At 47.7% G+C, this 18509-nt stretch overlaps 1 protein-coding gene across 5 annotated transcripts in view; it reads left to right on the top strand.

Moving 5' to 3' along the window:
* The window catches only part of COL8A2 (collagen type VIII alpha 2 chain), a 188584-nt gene that overhangs the window by 59202 nt on the left and 110873 nt on the right, over nucleotides 1-18509 (top strand). The window contains exon 2 of one of the 5 annotated variants that reach the window (XM_075909158.1): nucleotides 11392-11550. The exons of 2 other annotated variants lie outside the window; for them this stretch is intronic. The gene's annotated coding sequence lies outside the window, so the exon portion shown is untranslated. Of the gene's footprint in view, nucleotides 1-2390; nucleotides 2500-11391; nucleotides 11551-18509 lie in introns of all 5 variants that reach the window. 2 more of the 5 variants (XM_075909154.1, XM_075909157.1) reach the window with 2 other exon arrangements.

Raw genomic sequence — 18509 nt, 5'->3', positions numbered from 1 at the left:
GCTGTGCATCCCAGCCAACTGGTGGGTTATAATGGTTTCCAGTGAGTCACGCTAACCTGGCAGAGTTCTTACACACTGTGAAACGCATCGCATGCCCACTGTAAAACTAACACCGAGCTGCTAGGGTGAATCTCACTGGGGCTAATTCATGTTATAGGTGCGAAACATAGATTCTTTCTCTGGGCCTCTTGTCCGTGGCTAAGATGTGTCTGTATTTAAGGGCACATCTAAACAGCAGGGCTAAAGCTGAAATAAGCTACGCAACTTGAGCTATGTCAATTGCGATGCTTAAGTCAAAATCGCTTATTTCAGCTTTCGGAGCTGTCTACACAGCAGAAAGTCTGAGGACGTACACTCTTCTCCGACTTCCCTTAGTCCTCGTAAAATGAGGGTTACAAGAGTCAGAGTAAGAAGTCCTCCAGCTCGACATTATTTTGACATTATGTCGAAGTAACTTCTTGTAGTGTGGGTGCGGACTATGTTATTTCAGAGTAACATTGGTTATTCTAAAACAACACTGCGGTGTAGATGTACCCGGAGTGTGCAAGCGAAACCGTGTTCAATACAAGCTTTGAATTCATTTGGAGAGAAGTAATAAAAACACTTAATTAAAACTAGCTGCGTTAGTCTGTATCTGCAAAAACAACAAAGGAGTCCTATGGCACTTTAGGGTGTGTCTACACTGCACCAAATACATAGCACCAAATTTTGAAATAAAGCACTATTTCGAGACATCCTTTATTCCTTGTGGAACGAGGTTTACAGGAATGCTGAAATAGCGTATCCGCTATATTTCGGATGTGTTCTCCCAAAATAGCATTGAAGTGTAGACATTCCCTTATACTACATCTGCACAGCAGACTTTTTGCGCAGGAAAAGTCATTCTTGCACAAAAACTTGCCGGGTGTCTACACTGCATGTGCGTTCTTGCGCAGGTAAATTTACAGGACAGCATTGGAAAACAGGGCTTCTTCTGGAAGAGTTATTCCTCTCCCCACGAGGAATAAGCCCTCTTGTGCAAGAGCTCTTCCACAAGAAGGCCGTGTAGACAGGCAACATGATTTTCTTGCACAAAAAGCCCTATGGCTAAAATGGCCATCAGAGCTTTCTTGCGCAAGAGAGCGTCCACACTGCCATGGACACTCTTGCGCAAAAACACATGGCCGTGTGGATGCGCTCTTGTGGAAGACCTTTTGCACAAGAACTCTTGTGCAAGAAGCCTGCAGTGTAGATGTAGCCTTAGACACTAACAAATTTAATTGGGCATCAGCTTTCATGGGTAGAAGCCACTTTGTCAGATGCACGGCGACTCCATGCACCTGAAGAAGTGCTTTTTTCCCCCCATGAAAACTTATGCCCAAATAAATCTGTTAGTGCTTAAGGTGCCACAGGACTTCTTGCTATAATTAAAAGTTGTTACAAAAACAATCGGAAGGAGGGCAAGGGTCCAGCTTTCTAGTGGCAGCTACTACTCTGTACGTGCTGGCCCTAGCCTCTTCCTTCTAGAGACAGGGTGCTGTGCAGAACTGCCAGACTGAGCCCATGGAGCAGATCAAGAGGGAAACCTGTCAGGTTCATGGATGGCCCAGTGAAGGCCCAGAGAGGGAAGGCAACCCCTAACCCCGCCCCTTCTGGATGAGGCCCAAGACCCTGCCCTTTTTGCAACTTCCCCCCATCAAGCTAACCCCTGCCCAACACCTGCCCTGAAGCCCGATCCTTCCTGGCCAGCTGTAGGGCTGGGACTGCCACGCTGTAACCCGAGCACTCTCAGGCAGCCAGGGAGTCGGTGTGCTGCACCACGGTCCCAACCCTTACAGGCGGCCGGGGAGTATAGGCATTTTTGGGAAGGCAATGCCTTCTCATACCTACATTACCACCGCCCCTGGTTAGGCTGCAATGTTCTAGGTGATCCACAAGATCTCTTAGGACTGAGTCTTTACGGACTTGACAGCCGGATGTCAGTCAAAACTTCCTGTTGCCCAGACAGCGTTCTAGAGGCCGAGCACAGAGCTATAAACCAGCCGTGCTGTGACCGTGATAGCTGAATGAGCAATGTGGCTTCACAAGCAGGGGGCTTGTAGCTACCGGGCAAAGGTAGGCCGGCCCGTCTGGCAGCTGGTGGGTGAACAGGGTCTGGAGACCTAAGGCAGGGCTGGGATCCTGGACTTTGCTGGAAGGCAAAATGAGTCAAGCACAAGGCAACAGAGAGACCTTGAGATGCATTTTTTTTAAAACGGGTTAATTGACAAACCCCACCAAAGTCACATGCTTTAAAGCCATGAAATCCCTAAGGAAAGGCAGGGCTGTCAGTCATTCTTACAGGGCAAAGGGAGGGCAGGAGAAGGCTCCAGCTATGTGAAGGGGCCAAGCGCCTGTTTCTGTGTTCGGAGCACGTCGGGCAGACTCCGCTGCTGTCACTGACTCCCTGCGCTTCCTTCCCCCAGTTCCATCCCGTTGCCCGGAGGACAGACTGCCGTCCGATCTTCCACCAATACCGGGGTATGTGTCCCTTTGTCACTTCCTTCCGATCAGGGTTGTTTAACCGGAGCTGTGCTTTTTTCAGGGGGCCAGGGAACGGGTATAGCCCTTGATCTCCGCACCGCGTGGTCTGTGGACTGAACACTGGGGTCCCGACTGCTCACAGTGACGTCAGTTGTGTGGGCTCCAAGAAAACTGCTGGCACTAGTTTGCTCTGTTAGCCTGGACCCTGCCTGGAATAGCTGGAAGTAGCTGAGATCGCAGGGTGAAAAGAGATGGGGGGAGGGTGTTTTCCGGGGCACATCCACTGGAAGCAACAGAGCATATGGGTTTCAGAAACACGCTCTTATGGGGTTTCTCCTGGATCCTTTCTTGGCACCCAGTCCAGCCAATGTGAGCTGGACAGAGTAAAGCCTGCACGACTAGGGCCCAACGGCCAGCCAGTCACAGCCCTTTCTTCTGCCTGGCTCCCGGGGTTGCAAGGCAGGGTCGGGTTCTGGCTCCATGGAGCCCTCTCCACTCGCTGGGCTCAGAGTTTGGAAACCCTCAACAATTGCAAATTAGCCCTTGTGCATTTGCAGTTAAAAATGGTGCCGGTTTCTGCTTTCCTCTGTCTGGGCTCTGCAGCTTTATCTACTGAGTCCACCGCCAAAGGGTCTCCAAGCATGAGACATCCGGAGCCCCCGCACAGCGCCAGAGCCACTGAATGTGCGATGTGCATAGCTCCAGGCAATTACCTCTCTCCACCTCCAGGATTTTCCTGTGCTGTTCACCTGCCCCTCTCAAGATGGCAGCAGCTCTCCGGCCCCTCAGCCCACCTGCCCCTCCAGCTCTTTCCACGTGGCTCTTCAAAGCCACCTCCCTGGTGCACTGCGGAGCACGGAAAGGTCCCACCTCCACCCTGATGCAAGCAGATTCTGTACTAACTTTGAAGGCACCTTCCCAATTGACTCCACTTCCCCTTCCCTACATCACGTGCAGCCCGAATGGGGGACAGGGAACGATGCCACTGAAGCCCTCAGCACGGCAAAGTTTGGGTGTCCTTTTCCAAAGCCACTCACCTTGGTCTAACATTGCCAAAGGTGGCCGAGGGTTACATGGGGCCCCCCTTCACGGACTCTGATTTTCAGAGAGCAGGAAGAACCCCCAGCTCCTCTGGCTTCCCTGAGGACGGCTGGTGCTCACCCCAATGGGTCTGTCATTGCGTAGCCAGATTTTAAAGCATCTGAGGTCAGTGGCCACGGGTAAAAATGTTGGCCTGGCTGTGCTGCCCTTTGGACACCAGAGCAGAACTTGGAGATCCGCAGTGTAGCCTTGGGGCCCGTGTTGGTATTTGGGAATTAATATTTAGCTTGGGAAAGCTGGTTATCTGGGGGGGGGGGGGATAAAGCACTTGCCGGTGATCTGGGGGGGATGAGGCACGTGCTGGTTATCTGGGGGGGAGGGGGTGAAGCACATGCCAGTTATCTGGGGGGGGGGGATGAAGCACGTGCCGGTTATCTGGGGAGGGGGGGCGTGAAGCATGTGCCAGTTATCTGTGGGGGGGATGAAGCACATGCCGGTTATCTGGGGGGAGGTGTGAAGCACGTGCTGGTTATCTGGGGGGGAGGGGGTGAAGCACATACCAGTTATCTGGGGGGGATGAAGCACTTGATGGTTATCTGGGGGGGGATGAGGCATGTGATGGTTATCTTGGGGGGGAGGGGTGTGAAGCACATGCCGGTTATCTGGGGGGGGATGAAGCACGTGCCGGTTATCTGAGGGGAATGAAGCACATGCCGGTTATCTGGGGGGGATGAAGCACGTGCTGGTTATCTGAGGGGAATGAAGCACGTCTTCTGCACAAACTGTGGACTAGAAGCTCTCTGCATGTGTAAATCCACTGCTGCTTGTCCATGAAACGAGAGCCTGTAGCAAACACAGTAGGAAGACAAGAGGTTCTGTCTGGTTGATGCACAGAGTGGATTATTGCACATGTGATTAGTAAATGTCGCGGGGGGGGGGGGGGAGAAGGATTATTGAACGTAGAACATAGGGGGCAAGAATTATTGAACATGTGACCACCCCAGAAGGGACACATTGCGATTTTAGAAAGCGAGTTTTTTACTGACTAGACAATGGGCTTACCCTGTATTGCTTGGCTTGGACTGGGCATCTGAAGGGTGCGTTGGCGTTTCAAAAAGTTGGCGTTGCAACACTGGAAATATTTATTCCATGTTTCCTGTTCAGGGAGCTGTGACTCTGCTGCCCCTCGGGGAACTGTTGGTTTGTAGAGAACTGGGGGTGACACTCACACTCAACTGGTGCTATCAATGGTGATGTAGCAGCTAGAGGGCTGATTCTGACCTTTCTGACAAAGGTGTAATTCAGAAGGGGCTCCATTGAAGTCACTGTGGTATAAACCAGGTGTGATGAATTGGGTCCCAGAGATCCCCTTGAGACTGTCACCTGACGTGCTGATCATGCTTCTTAAATCCTATTTTTCAGACTTAATAACATCCCTTTTGTTTAGTATCAAGCCCAGTGTAAATAATTGTTACTGCCGGGATGGGGGTGGGGAGGGACACAACATCTGTGCACATTTCTCTCTCGCTGATAAAGGGAGTGAACTCTATGATCTTCCTCTGTGTAAAACGTTCATACTGGTGGAGGCTGTGTTTACACGGGGACGGTTTGGCGAGGAAAGTGCTGTCACCACACAAAAGTTGCCCAAAGTGAAAAACGGTCAAACCATTGTAGATGTTTCATGGCCACATGGCTCACACCCTGTCGACAGATAGAGCAAAGCATTGTGGGTACGCATCCCACAGTGCAGTATGCTGGGAAGGCGGAGCTGCGGGGATTCACACTGGGGTAAGGGAGAGAGACAGCTGAAATGGACCTGTTCGGGGGACCATGCTGAGCCCTTTGCTGGACTAGTCACGCCAGGGGTTCCCTGGATGGCCGGGGAACTGTTCCCATGAGGATGGGTTGGGGAACTGGGCCCTTCAACACCCACTGCCCTGGCCTCATGGGTGTACATGACCTGGCCCAGGATCAAGCCAAAGGCCACATGCTGCCATAGCTCAATCCATGCTCTTGAACTTCCACTGAACTGAGTGGGAAAGGAAGAGGGTTCAGCCCCCCAGTTCCTTGTGGTTCTGGGCCCTGACTGCGCTGGTATCCAGAGCCCTTCCCACTGCCCTGCTGATGGTCAGATACAGAGCTGGCTAAACAAGTGGTCCTGGAAGCCATCCGCGCTGGGCTGTATTGAGGAGTAAGCTGTTTGACAACGTTCAACAAATCACAGAATCTCGCTGTACATCCGTTCCCCTTTGTAAAAGAGCGGCTGGAACGTTTTGCCCCTTCCCCGTGGTGGTGTAAAGACCCATTTGCTAATGGTTGCCAAGGGCTCATTGCTAGCCTGAGGAGAGATACAGAAAAAACTAGAGGGATGTGCCCCAGACAGCACCATGTCCAAAGTTGCATGCTCACCAAAAAATCTGGCTAATTTTTGTGCAAAGCCCTTTCCTCCAAGCCCTGTCTCATCATACCTTGCCTGCCCAGAAACGCGGCACCGAATTGGCAGGTAACTTTATCCTTTCCTGCCTTTCCCTTCCTTCCCCCACCCTTCCTTTCTTCTTTCAGAGAGAGAAATTCAGTCAAGTCCTCTGTGCAGAAATTTATTTTAATGTAAACCTAGCTCTAAGGCAGCTTTTTCTCATTTTTAAACTATTTCATATCAACTCTTGGCCTGACATTTGTTTTCTTTGAATTTGCTTGGGAAAAAAAATGGTCTACATTTCTAAGGCTATCTTCTCTGGAATCTTGGCAGGCGTTGCGCCCGTATCTTTGAAGAAACTGCAAATGCAAAACAGAAGGCAAATATTAGAGAAATATAAACAAGATTTTCTCCTTGCTCACCCCAGAAATGGGAGCAGCAGACTTTTGTCCTGGGAAGGCAGGAAATCAAGGCACTGATTGGTGGGAGTCATTCAGGTTCAAAGGTCAGGAATGGAGTAACAGGAAGCATTAGGAAGAGACATTCTAACAACCCATTCCCCAAAGGCCAGCATCTGCTCCTGAAACCTGATTACGTTGTACAGATTTAATGTTTCCTCTGGGGGAACAGGCTGCAAGTTACTTCTCCCATTTCATGTATTCTGCTGACTTTCATCAGGTGCCTACTGATGAAAAGCTCTCAGCTGGCTAGTGTTTGAGAGGTAGCCAGCTTCTCCTGCCAACAGCTGGAACAAGGCATCCGCTGGAGGGGGGAAAATGTATGGGTTTCAGATGCCAAGCCCACTGTACCACAACAAATTTCATATGGTATTTATTTTCTATCTATTGTACCTTTCCAAAGCATGAGACGGAGCTCATGAATATATTTATGTGCTTAGCACTGGCACTCTTTGAAAGAGAGAGCGACTTAGACTGAAAGAATAAGAATAATAAAAAAAAAACCCTCCAGCTTTGAAACATTTTCTTTGTCTGAACAAAGAAATTAGGCACATTGTTATAGCGCTGTGCAACAACCGTCATATAAGATTATATAGGCAAGCACAGCTTGTTTCCCTTGTCACTTTCAGTCTGTGTGTCTGGGAGCAATTAGAATGTCTGAGATGTAAAAAATTCTAAGAAGGGGAAAATCCACTTGGGAGGCAGGAGTAGGTTTCTGTGTGCATGTAAGGAAGTGCAGAGTGTTGCCATCCTAAAGGAGGCATGTTGTGTTGATTCGGCAATTGAATTCTGATCAGGCCATAACTTTTTTTTTACGTTGTGTGATTCGTTGTGATGTGAAATAGAAAGAGACTCACGTATTGTAGAAGAGGTAAGATTATAGCACGGATAGTTAGATTTCCAGAGCTCTTGTTTTCATTGTAAAGGTTCTTTCTTCATGAGGGTCAAGGAAGATGTCAGCAGCAGAATAGAATGTTGGAGGACAGAGACATCCTTAGACATATGCAGAATACACAGCTGCACAGGGGCATCCGAAAATTTAGGGCACCGCTGGGTCTTAATGTCCACCCCGCCACCTCTCCCTGGTCTGTGACTCTTCTTCCTCTGGAGAGGATCTAGTTAACTTAAAAGTGGAAAAACAGCCACCAGAGTGATGAGCAGAACACTTGAACCTGTGAAAGAGGCAGTCAAGTGGCAGCAAAGCCTTTTAACAGTCCTGCCAGTTTCTGAATGTACTGTGTCACTCGACAGGACCTGAGTTGGACATTTGCTTTCAAATGTTTCATTCAGGTGTTGCTGAAGATGATCAAATCACATCTCTAAAAAAGCATCATGCCCCCCACCCTGGGCCCTGTAAATCCTAAAGACGGCCCTGGTAGAGGACACAGAGTATCCTGCACGCCAAGAGCAGGGTTTGGGATGACTTCATGGCCCTTGTTGCTGTCCCTAAGGAACTGAGAGGGCGGACACTGACGCTTGATCCCCTTACACTGGCTGTTTTCAGAGATGAGTTAAGCAAGCCTGTTATCCTGTCTCTGCCTCCAGGCTCTGAGTAATGTGCTAAAGATAAAAACTAGCTCCTCAGCTGGTGTGAATTAGCTTCATTAACTCTGATGGAGCCACACTGATGTACGCCACTCGAGGATCTTCTCTAGCATACGATTATGTTGGAGGGCGGGGAGGGAATTACTTTGGTAAAATGTTGCCCCTTAATACCATAGGTCTGTTCTCAGTGCCTGAGACACCCTTGCTTTCATGCTGGTCCCCACGTGTCCTCGTTTATATCTGGCCATTGTTATGCCATGGTGGGAGAGTGAGTTCTAGCCCTGTGCTCCTGTAGAATTCTCATTGTAGGAGTGTTTATTGCCAGTGCTCATGTGAATGGCAGAAAGAACTAGACACTGCTCAGGCCAAGAGCCAAGCAGAATTCAGAAAGGATTTGTCATGGCTGTGGATATTGGGAACATCAACAGTTACATCAGATAGAACCCTAGGCCCGGAAGGAACCTTGAGAGGTCATCAAGTCCAGTCCCCTGCACTGCACCAAGCACCATTTAGAACATTCCTGGCTGGTGACTGTCTAACCTGCTCTTAAAAAAATCTCCAGTGATGAAGATTCCACAACCTCCCTAGCAATTTATCCCAGTGCGTAAGCACCTTGACAGTTAGGAAGTCCAACCTAAACCTCCTTCACTGCAATGTAAGCCCATTGCTTCTTGTCCTATTGTCAAAGGTTATGGAGAATAATTTGTCTCTCTCCTCCTTATAAATATCATTTGGATCCTTGAGAGCCTTTTTCATTACCTTCTCAGTCTTCTCTTTTCCAGACTAAACAAACCCGATTCGTTAAATCTTTTAATCTTTAATTCTTTTCATAGGTCATGTTTTCTAAACCTTTAATCATTTTTGTTGCTCTTCTCTGGACCGTCTCCAATTTGTTCACATCTTTCCTGAAATGTGGCGCTCAGAACTGGACACAATATGCTGCACTGATTAGGCCTCCGTTGGTGTAGAGTGGAAGAAGTACTTCTGTGTTGCTTACAACACTCCTGCTAATACATCCCAGAATGGTGTTTGCTTTTTTTGCAGCAGTTTCACACTCTTGATTCATATTTAGCTTGGGATTTACGATGACCCCTAGATCCCTTTCTGTAGTACTCCCTCCAAGATAGGATTAAATAAATGGGATAAGGAATATAAAACCTCCTGCTTCAGGGTATAAGCTGTCTTTTAGCTAACAGAGGTCAGGAAGAAATTCACCTTTGGGGCTGGTTACTCCGTTGTGGAGAGTTCTTGCACTTTTCTCTAGCCATTGTCAGAGGGTATGTCTACACTACAGCGTTATTTCGAAATAGCTTATTTCAAAATAACACGTCTACACACAAAATGCATTTCGAAATAGCTTTTTGCTATTTCGAAATAGCGCGTCCACACTGATTGGATGCTGAATCGCATTTAAGGCCGGCCGGAACTGGTTCCAGCAGGGCATCAGGTCAGAAGTTACCTTGTGGCCAGGGCAGCCAGAAGGGCACCCTGGGAAGAGCTGGAGGCCCCCTACTTCAAAATAAGTGTCTACACAGCGCTTATTTTGAAATAGCAATTTAGAAATTGGTGCTATTCCTCATAGAATGAGGTTTACCAATTTTGAAATAAGCCCTCCACTATTTCGAATTAGTTTCGAAATAACGGAATGGCTGTGTAGACGCTAGGATAGTTATTTTGAAATAACGGCTGTTATTTTGAAATAACTTTGCTGTGTAGACATACCCAGAGAGAGGATGTTGGGCTTGACTGGGGATGGTGCTGACCGCATCTGGGAAGAGCCATTAATGAACGAGTATTTTTAAAGACAGGACCATACCATTAAGTGTGTCTCATGCCAAGTGCTAAAACATACCGCACACGTCTAGACTACAGGCTTTTGTCAACAGAAGTTTTGTCGACAGATACTGTCGACAGAAGATTTGTCGACAGTATCTGTCGACAAATCTTCTGTCGACAAAGAGTGTCTAGACTACATCCAGTTCTGTCGACAAAGCAAGCCGCTTTGTCGACATGACAGTGTAGACACAAAGCACAGTGTAGATGCAATAATGCCTTCTGTCGACAGAACTCTGTTGACAAAAGGTGTTATTCCTCATAGAATGAGGTTTACAGCCATCAACAAAACTGCTGAGTTCTGTCGATGTTATCATAGAATCATAGAATCATAGGACTGGAAGGGACCTCGAGAGGTCATCGAGTCCAGCCCCCAGCCCTCAAGGCAGGACCAAGCACCGTCTACACCATCCCTGGCAGATGTCTATCTAACTTGTTCTTAAATATCTCCAGAGAGGGAGATTCCACCACCTCCCTTGGCAATTTATTCCAATATTTGACCACCCTGACAGTTAGGATTTTTTTCCTAATGTCCAATCTAAACCTCCCTTGCTGCACTTTAAGCCCATTACTCCTTGTCCTGTCCTCAGAAACCAAGAGGAACAAATTTTCTCCTTCCTCCTTGTGACACCCTTTTAGATATTTGAAAACTGCTATCATGTCCCCTCTTAATCTTCTTTTTTCCAAACTAAACAAGCCCAGTTCATGAAGCCTGGCTTCATAGGTCATGTTCTCTGGACATTTAATCATTCTTGTCGCTCTTCTCTGTGCCCTTTCCAATTTCTCCACATCTTTCTTGAAATGTGGCACCCAGAACTGGACACAGTACTCCAGCTGTGGCCTAACTAGTGCAGAGTAGAGCGGCAGAATGACTTCACGAGTTTTGCTTACAACACACCTGTTGATACAACCTAGAACCATATTTGCTTTTTTTGCAACAGCATCACACTGTTGACTCATATTCAACTTGTGGTCCACTATGACCCCTAGATCCCTTTCCGCCATGCTCCTTCCTAGACAATCGCTTCCCATCTTGTATGTATGGAACTGATTGTTCCTTCCTAAGTGGAGCACTTTGCATTTCTCTTTATTAAACCTCATCCTGTTTACCTCTGACCATTTCTCTAACTTGCTAAGGTCATTTTGAATTATGTTGACAGAACTCAGCGGCAGTGTAGACGCAGGTATAGTTTTGTCGAGAAAAGTTCACTTTTGTCGACAAAACCCTGTAGTCTAGACACACCCACCTTGTGGGGCTTGATCTTCAAATGACAGGTACTCACCACTGGAAATCAGGCAGAGTGTCCAAAATCACTAGAAACTGGCTCCCAGAAGGACTTAAATTATGTATCAGAACAGACTCTTGGGGTCCCCAAAGAAACCTTGGAAAGACACCTCATCTCCTCTAGTCCCACAGCCTGTTGAATTGTGCAGGTGTAACCATCTTTGTGAAAGAACCAGAGAAAAGGCTGCGTGGATTCCACAAGGCATTGCCTGACCCCGGGGAGATTCCCTGGCGTGTGCACTGCTGCAGATGAGTCGAGATGATCACAGTGGTCCCTTCTGGTTTTGACACTGGTGAAACTTTTTCCCAAGGCTGGGAGCTCTCTGAACATCTTGAGCAACATCCCGAGGGGAAGGTCACCACCTCTGAGGTACAAAGACAGCCAGAACACCTCGGATGATACCAAGCCATACAACTAGCCAGCTGTTCGGGACAACTCTCTCAAGAAAGGACAATCCTGGGAAAAACTGGTGAGGCCACCTTTGGAGTATTGCATCCAATTCTGCCCCTTCCCCCCATTACAGAAAGGATGTGGATGCATTGGAGGGAGTCCAGTGGAGGGCAACAAAAACGATTAGAGGGCTGGAGCACATATCTTATGAGGAGAGGCTGATGGATTTGGGCTTATTTAGTCTACACAAGAGAAGTGTGAGGGGGGATTTGATAGCAGCTTTCAACTACCTGAAGGGGGAGTTCCAAAGAGGATGGAGAGAGGCTGTTCTCAGAGGGGGTAGCTGACAGAACGAGGAGCAATGGTCTCAAGTTACAGTGGGGAAGGTCTCGATTGGATATTAGGAAAAACTCTTTCACTAGGAGGGTGGCGAAGCACCAGAGTAGTATATACTCACCAGAATGGGTTGCCAAAAGAGGTGGTGGAATCTCCATCTTTAATGGACAGGAGCACCCAGTGACTAAGGGATTAAACTCAGGCAGCTAGCAATTGTGTTGGCCAGGGGGCCGGAAGAACCAATTGAGATAGAGTGTTGAAATTTGAACTGGATATAGATTCCTTGCCTGCTTTCTTAGTGTGGGAGAGAAAAGCCAGGAGTTGAGAGACATGGAATGATCTAAACCCAGGCAAGATTGCCATGTCTCCAAGGAATTTGGGGCATGGGAGTGGACTGAACAAAGAGAAAATTGGAAGTAAGTAAAGAGAAAATTTAATCTAGTTGCGTTCAGGGTAATTTTTCTTTATTTTGTGGTTTGGTTTGAAATGCTCTGTATGAATCTTTGCCGCCCCTCCCCATTTACCATCTAGCATTTTACCCAGAGACGTTTCTCTGTGTTTTCTTTAGTTGCTCTATAATATCTAGCAACCAAGTATGCTTTATCAAGTTTATCTTTTGTTTTGTAATAAAAAAAAATCACTTTTTTTGATTCTTGTGTCCTGGAAGATCTGTCTGTCTGTGTGTATCTGTATGCCTCAAACTGAGAGGTCAGCTACTTAGAGACTGCAGCTTTGTTAGTCACTATGGTGCCACAGGACTACTTGTTTTTAAAAGTTGTTTTTAAAGTTGCAGCCTAACACAGCTACCCCTCTGAGACTTTATTGCAGTAATGACACATCAAAGGGATAAGCTCCTGCAGTTCTAGGCCATTCCTGGTAGGGGGCAGCAGACAATCCCAAACAGCTCTCTGTTAATCATCAGTGGTTCCCACCCTTTACAATATATTAACATTTGATAGACCCCCCCAAATGATCCACTTTTGCTCGTGGCCCAACTAAACCCTTCCCACCACTCTACTAGCTTTCAATGGTTAGAGCGGGGTGACGTATTCAAAAAAGAGAAAAAAATGGTTAAAAGTGACAGACCCGTTTCTAAGCTGACTCCAGATACAGTCACAGCTTGTCAGCTTCAGCGTGGGCGGAGGGAAGTGCAAACTGCAGGGCATGGAGCTTCTTAGATCCCATCGGCTGCCCACACTGCTTCCTCAGCTCCTGGCCCCTTCATCCCCTGCCCCTCCACAGAGTGAGGAGGCTCTCATGGCCAAAGGGAGCTGTGGAGCTGCCAGCTCCTCAAGGGCAGAACTTCGGGAGAGTAGGGGGCGAGGCAGCAGCCATGCGCTCTGGATCGTGGCTTGCTTTTGATCCCATTCCCCAGGTGCGAAGAGAACGAGGGGAAGATGCTTGCATCCTGTGCATGCCTCTCACACACCAGCCAGGCGTGAGAGGCATGCATGGCATGCAAGCACTTTCCCCATGCTCCCTTAGCTTCCGGAGAACAGGATCAAAAGCAAGCTGCATCCTGGCACACACGGCTGCTGCTTCCCCCGCCCCCCAGTCCCTCCACCACACTCTGGGAAGGGGGGGAGAAGAAAAGGAAAAGAAAAGTCAGGATCAGGCCCACCACAGTGGGCCAGATCCTTACTTTTAAAAACTTTCTGCGGACCACATGCAATGCTCTTACGGACCCCCAGGGGTCTGTGGGCCCCAGATTGGGACCACTGACCTACATGACCAATGTCACAGCTCATTTCCCCCTTCCGGGGCACTGTTTTTTTTATATATCAGACCCGTGCTAGCTGCCAGGCAGCCTTGGATGGAGTCTCACCAGCCTATAACAAAATGCTGAGTCCCACTGTAAATACCTCATCTGTGAGTTCACCTGTAAATACATTTCCCCCGAGCCAGTAGTAATTCCTGGTTTCTGTACTGCATGCTGAATTGAGTGGGCCAATTCTTATATCCTCTTTTATCTTATTAATTACAGTCAGTGCCGAATTTGGTCCAGTATGTGTCAATCAGTGGGGCGAAGAAAGCATGAAATTACCTTGGCCTGCTAATTTTGTATTTTGCAACATGAATATCTTTGGACCAGATCTTATGCTACTTAGGTATTGCTGTGCTCAGCATGGCAATGCCTAACTGATGCAGGAGTCTAAAGAACTTGAAAAATCTGGGTCTTACCTGCTTACAAACATGTGATTGTAGTTGGCATTCAGCCAAGAGTTCTGAAAGGGCGCAGATATGAAATTGCGGAAACACTAAGGGTGTGTCTAGACTATGTGGTTCCATTGACGGAGCCATGTAAAGTAGTTTACTCAACATAGTCAATGAAGCAGGGATTTAAATAATCCCCGCTTCATTAAAATAAAAATGGCCGCTGCGCTGTACCGACAATCAGCTGATCCAGCACAGCGCGGCAGTCTAGATGCGGCGCGGTCGACAAGGGAAGCCTTTGTCGACCGCTCCATGAAACGAGGTTTACAGGAGTGGTCGACAAAGGCTTCCCTTGTCGACTGCGCCATGTCTAGACTGCCGCGCTGTTCCGGATCAGCTGATTGTCAGCACAGCGTGGTGGCCATTTTTATTTTAATGAAGCGGGGATTATTTAAATCAAAACTATACCTGCATCTACACTACTGCCAAGTTCTATCGACATAATGTTGACAGAACTCAGCAGTTTTGTCGACGACGGTAAACCTCATTCTACGAGGAATAACGCCTTTTCCGACAGAGTTCTGTCAATAGAAGGCGTTATTGCATCTACACTGTCCTTTGCGTTTACACTCTCATGTCGACAAAGCAGCTTGCTTTGTCAACAGAACTGGATGTAGTCTAGACGCTCTTTGTCGACAGAAGCTTTGTCAACAGTATTCTGTCGACAAAGATTCTGTGGACAAAAGCCTGTAGTCTAGACATACCCATAGATGAACATAATTTGTTGGAAAAAAAGACAACATAATTTCGGTAAAGTGAAATCACACCTCACGAATCTACTAGAATTCTTTGAGGGGGCCAACAAGCATGGGGTATGTCTACACTACAGCACTAATTCGAACTGACTTAATTCGAATTAGTTAATTCGAACTAAGCTAATTCGAACTAGTGCATCTAGACCTAAAAACTAGTTCGAATTACCGTTTTGCTAATTCGAACTAGCATGTCCACATTGAGTGCACCCTGAACCGAGGTTAAGGTTGGCTGGAAGCAGTGCCGGCAGTGCATCAGATTAGGACTTAGAGCGTGGAGCTGCTGTCTCAGGCTAGCCGAGGGCTGTGCTTAAAGGGACCCAACCCCCACCCCGGACAGACAGTTCTCAGGGGTTCCCCGCTCGCTTGTCTAACTCGATGAGGGACAGCAAAACAGTCCTGACTTGGAGTGCCCTGAATGCCCACACTCGGCACATCACAGCACTCAGCCATCAGCCCGGCTGCACTTGCCGCAGGCTGCCATCCGGGGGCGGGGTCAATCAGAGGGCTGCAGGAAAGCTTCCACCCCGAGGAGCCCGCAGAGCCACCCCAGTCCTCCCCATCGGGGGCGCGTACCCCATTCCTCCCTCACCTCCTTCCACTTACCTCTTCCTAGCCCCCCTTCCTGATGTACAAAATAAAGGACACACGTGTTCAAAAACAGAAACTCTCTTTATTGAACAAAACTCGGGGAGACTGGGAAAAGGAGGTGGGAGAGGGGAAGAGAGAGGGTGGGAGAGGGAAGGGCAACTAAAATGATCAGGGGTTTGGAACAGGTCCCATATGAAGAGAGGCTAAAAAGACTGGGACTTCTCAGCTTAGAAAAGAGGAGATGGAGGGGGGATATGATAGAGGTCTATAAAAGCACGAGTGGTGTGGAGAGGGTGCATAAAGAAAAGTTCATTAGTTCCCATAATAGAAGGACTAGAGGACACCAAATGAAATGAATGGGTAGCAGGCTTCAAACTAAGAACAGAAAGTTCTTCTTCACAAAGCAAATAGTCAACCTGTGGAACTCCTTGCTGCAGGAGGCTGTGAAGGCTAGAACTATAACAGAGTTTAATGAGAAGTTAGATAAATTCATGGAGGCTGGGTCCATGGAGTGGTATTAGTCAGGGGATAGAAATGGTGTCCCTGGCCTCTGTTTTGGAAGGCTGGAGATGGATGGCACGAGACAAATGGCTTGGTCATTGTCTTCGGTCCATCCCCTCTGGGGTAGCTGGTGTTGGCCGCTGTCGGCAGACAGGCTACTGGGCTTGATGGACCTTTGGTCTGACCCAGTACGGCCATTCTTATGTTCTAAGCTCAGGGCTCAGGGTCGGGGGTCTCACTGGACCACCTTGATTTTCATGCAAACCTGCTCCTGGGTGGCCACGCTGGCAGCTATCCTGCCCTAGACAGCCACTTTCCTGTGCCTAGAGCGGAGGCCATGGATGAGGTCCACGATCTCCGCACTAGACCAGGTGGGCGCCCGCCTCTTGCGGCCCTGGGCAGGCTCCTGGGAGCTGCCAGCCTGGTCCCAGGAAGAGGCGGAGGGCTGGGTGGCAGCGGGTGGCTGGTTTGTGGCGTGCCAGGTGCAGGGTCTGCTGGCTGGGTGCTGGCAGGCTTGCACCTGGCATGGGCTCCGTAGCCAGACTGTGCCCCTTTAAGGGCTCCGTGGCTGGGAGGCGGGCAGAAGAGTTTCCCTGGTGGTGCCCAGAGTGGCCACCAGGGAAAGCTGGGGGGGGCTAGCCTCCCACTAGTTCGAATTAAGTGGCTACACAGCCCTTAATTCGAACTAGGCGTTAGTCCTCGTAGAATGAGGTTTACCTAGTTCAAATTAAGCGCTCCACTAGTTCGAATTAAGTTCGAACTAGCGGTTTGTATGTGTAGCGCCCATCAAAGTTAATTTGAACTAACGTCTGTTAGTTCGAATTAACTTTGTAGTGTAGACATACCCATTTGGACAAGTGGAAAACCTTTGACAGGGTCCCTCACCAAAGGGTCTTTTAAGTAAAGTAAGCTGTCATGGGATAGAAGGGAATGGCTTCTCATGGACTGATAACTAGTTAAAAGTTAGGAAACAAAGGGTAGGAATAAATGGTCAGATTTCAGAATGGAGAGAGGTAACTAGCGGAGTCCTGTCCTATTCAACATATTCATAAATGATCTGGAGAAAGGGGCAAACAGTGAGGTGGCAAAATTTGCAGATGATACTAAACTGCTCAAGATAGTGAAGTCCAAAGCAGACTGTGCTGAGCTCCAAAAAGATCTCACAAAATTAGGTGACTGGGCAAAAAAATGACAAAGGAATTTTAATGTTGATATATGCAAAGTAATGCATATTGAAAAACATAATCCTAACTATACGTACGATATGATTAGAACTAGAGAGATCTTGGAGTCATTGTGGATAGTTCTCTGAAAACAGCCATTCAGTGTGAAGCAGCAGTCAAAAAAGCAAATAGAAAGTTAGGAACAATTTAAAAAGAGATAGAGAATAAGACAGAGAATATCTTATTGCCTCTATATGAATCCATGGTACACCCGCATCTTAAATACTGCATGCAATTGTGGTTGGTTCGTCTCAAAAAAGACATCTTCAATTGAAAAAAGTTCAGAAAAAGGCAACAAAATGATTAAGGGTTTGTAACAGCTGCCGTATGAGGAAAGGTTAAAAATATTGGGACTTTTCAGCTTAGAAAAGAAGAGACTAAGGAGGCATATGATAGTGGTCTATAAAATCATGACTAGTGTGAAAAAGGTGAATAAGGAAAAGTTGTTTACTTGTTCCCATAACACGAGAATTAGAAATTAATGAAATGAATAGGCTGAAAACAAACAAGAAGGCAGTATTTCTTCACACAACACACAGTCAACCTGTGGAACTCCTTGCCAGAGGATGTTGTGAAGACCAAGACTTTAACAGCATTCAAAAAAAGACTAAAAAATTCATGGAGGTTAGCTCCATCCATGGCTATTAGCCAGGGTGAGTAGGAATGATGCCCGTAGCCTCTGTTTGTCAGGGCTGGGAATGAGTGACAGAGTGGGGGATCACTTGGTGGTTCCCTGTTCTGTTCATTCCCTCTGGGGCATCTGGCATTGGCCACTGTTGGAAGACAGGGCACTGGGCTAGATGGACCTTTGGTCTGACCCAGTCTGGCTGTTCCTCTGTTCTTATGATTGCAGTTCAGATCTCCAGCTAGTCTCATGTAAGAGCACAAGAGCCCATGGGCCATGATTCAGCTCTCTGTTGCGTGGGTGGGAAGCTGGAATCATAAGGCTTTCCCCAGTTTGGAAAAGCAGATTGTTACAAGTGGGGGCCCCATCAGAGAGGTGGGGACCAGCCCCAAATGCACAGATCCTAAACCTCATTGCGAGGCAGAGGGTGAAACTTTCTTTCGTGCAGAGAGTTCACATGAGGCCTAGACACCACTTTTGAGTCCCACAAAAGAGAAGACTGAGAGGGGACATGATAAAAGCTTTCAAGTACCTAAAAGGTGTTTCAAGGAGGAGGGAGAAAAATAAATCTTAACTCCTGAGGATACGACAAGAAGCAATGGGCTGAAATTTCAGCAAGAAAGATTCAGGTGGGACATTGTAGAAAAAATTCCTGAAAAGTAGAACAAATTCCTACTTGTCAGGGTGGATAAACACTGGAGTAAATTGCCTAGGGAGGTTGTGGAATCTTCATCCCTGGAGATATTTAAGAGCGGTTTGGATAGACCTCTCTCAGGGATGATCTAGATGGTGCTTG

This window comes from Pelodiscus sinensis, chromosome 25 (assembly GCF_049634645.1).
Source record: "Pelodiscus sinensis isolate JC-2024 chromosome 25, ASM4963464v1, whole genome shotgun sequence".
Classification (NCBI taxonomy): domain Eukaryota; kingdom Metazoa; phylum Chordata; order Testudines; family Trionychidae; genus Pelodiscus; species Pelodiscus sinensis.
Note: the sequence above shows the minus strand (reverse complement) of the source record. Positions and strands in the feature narration are given on the sequence as shown.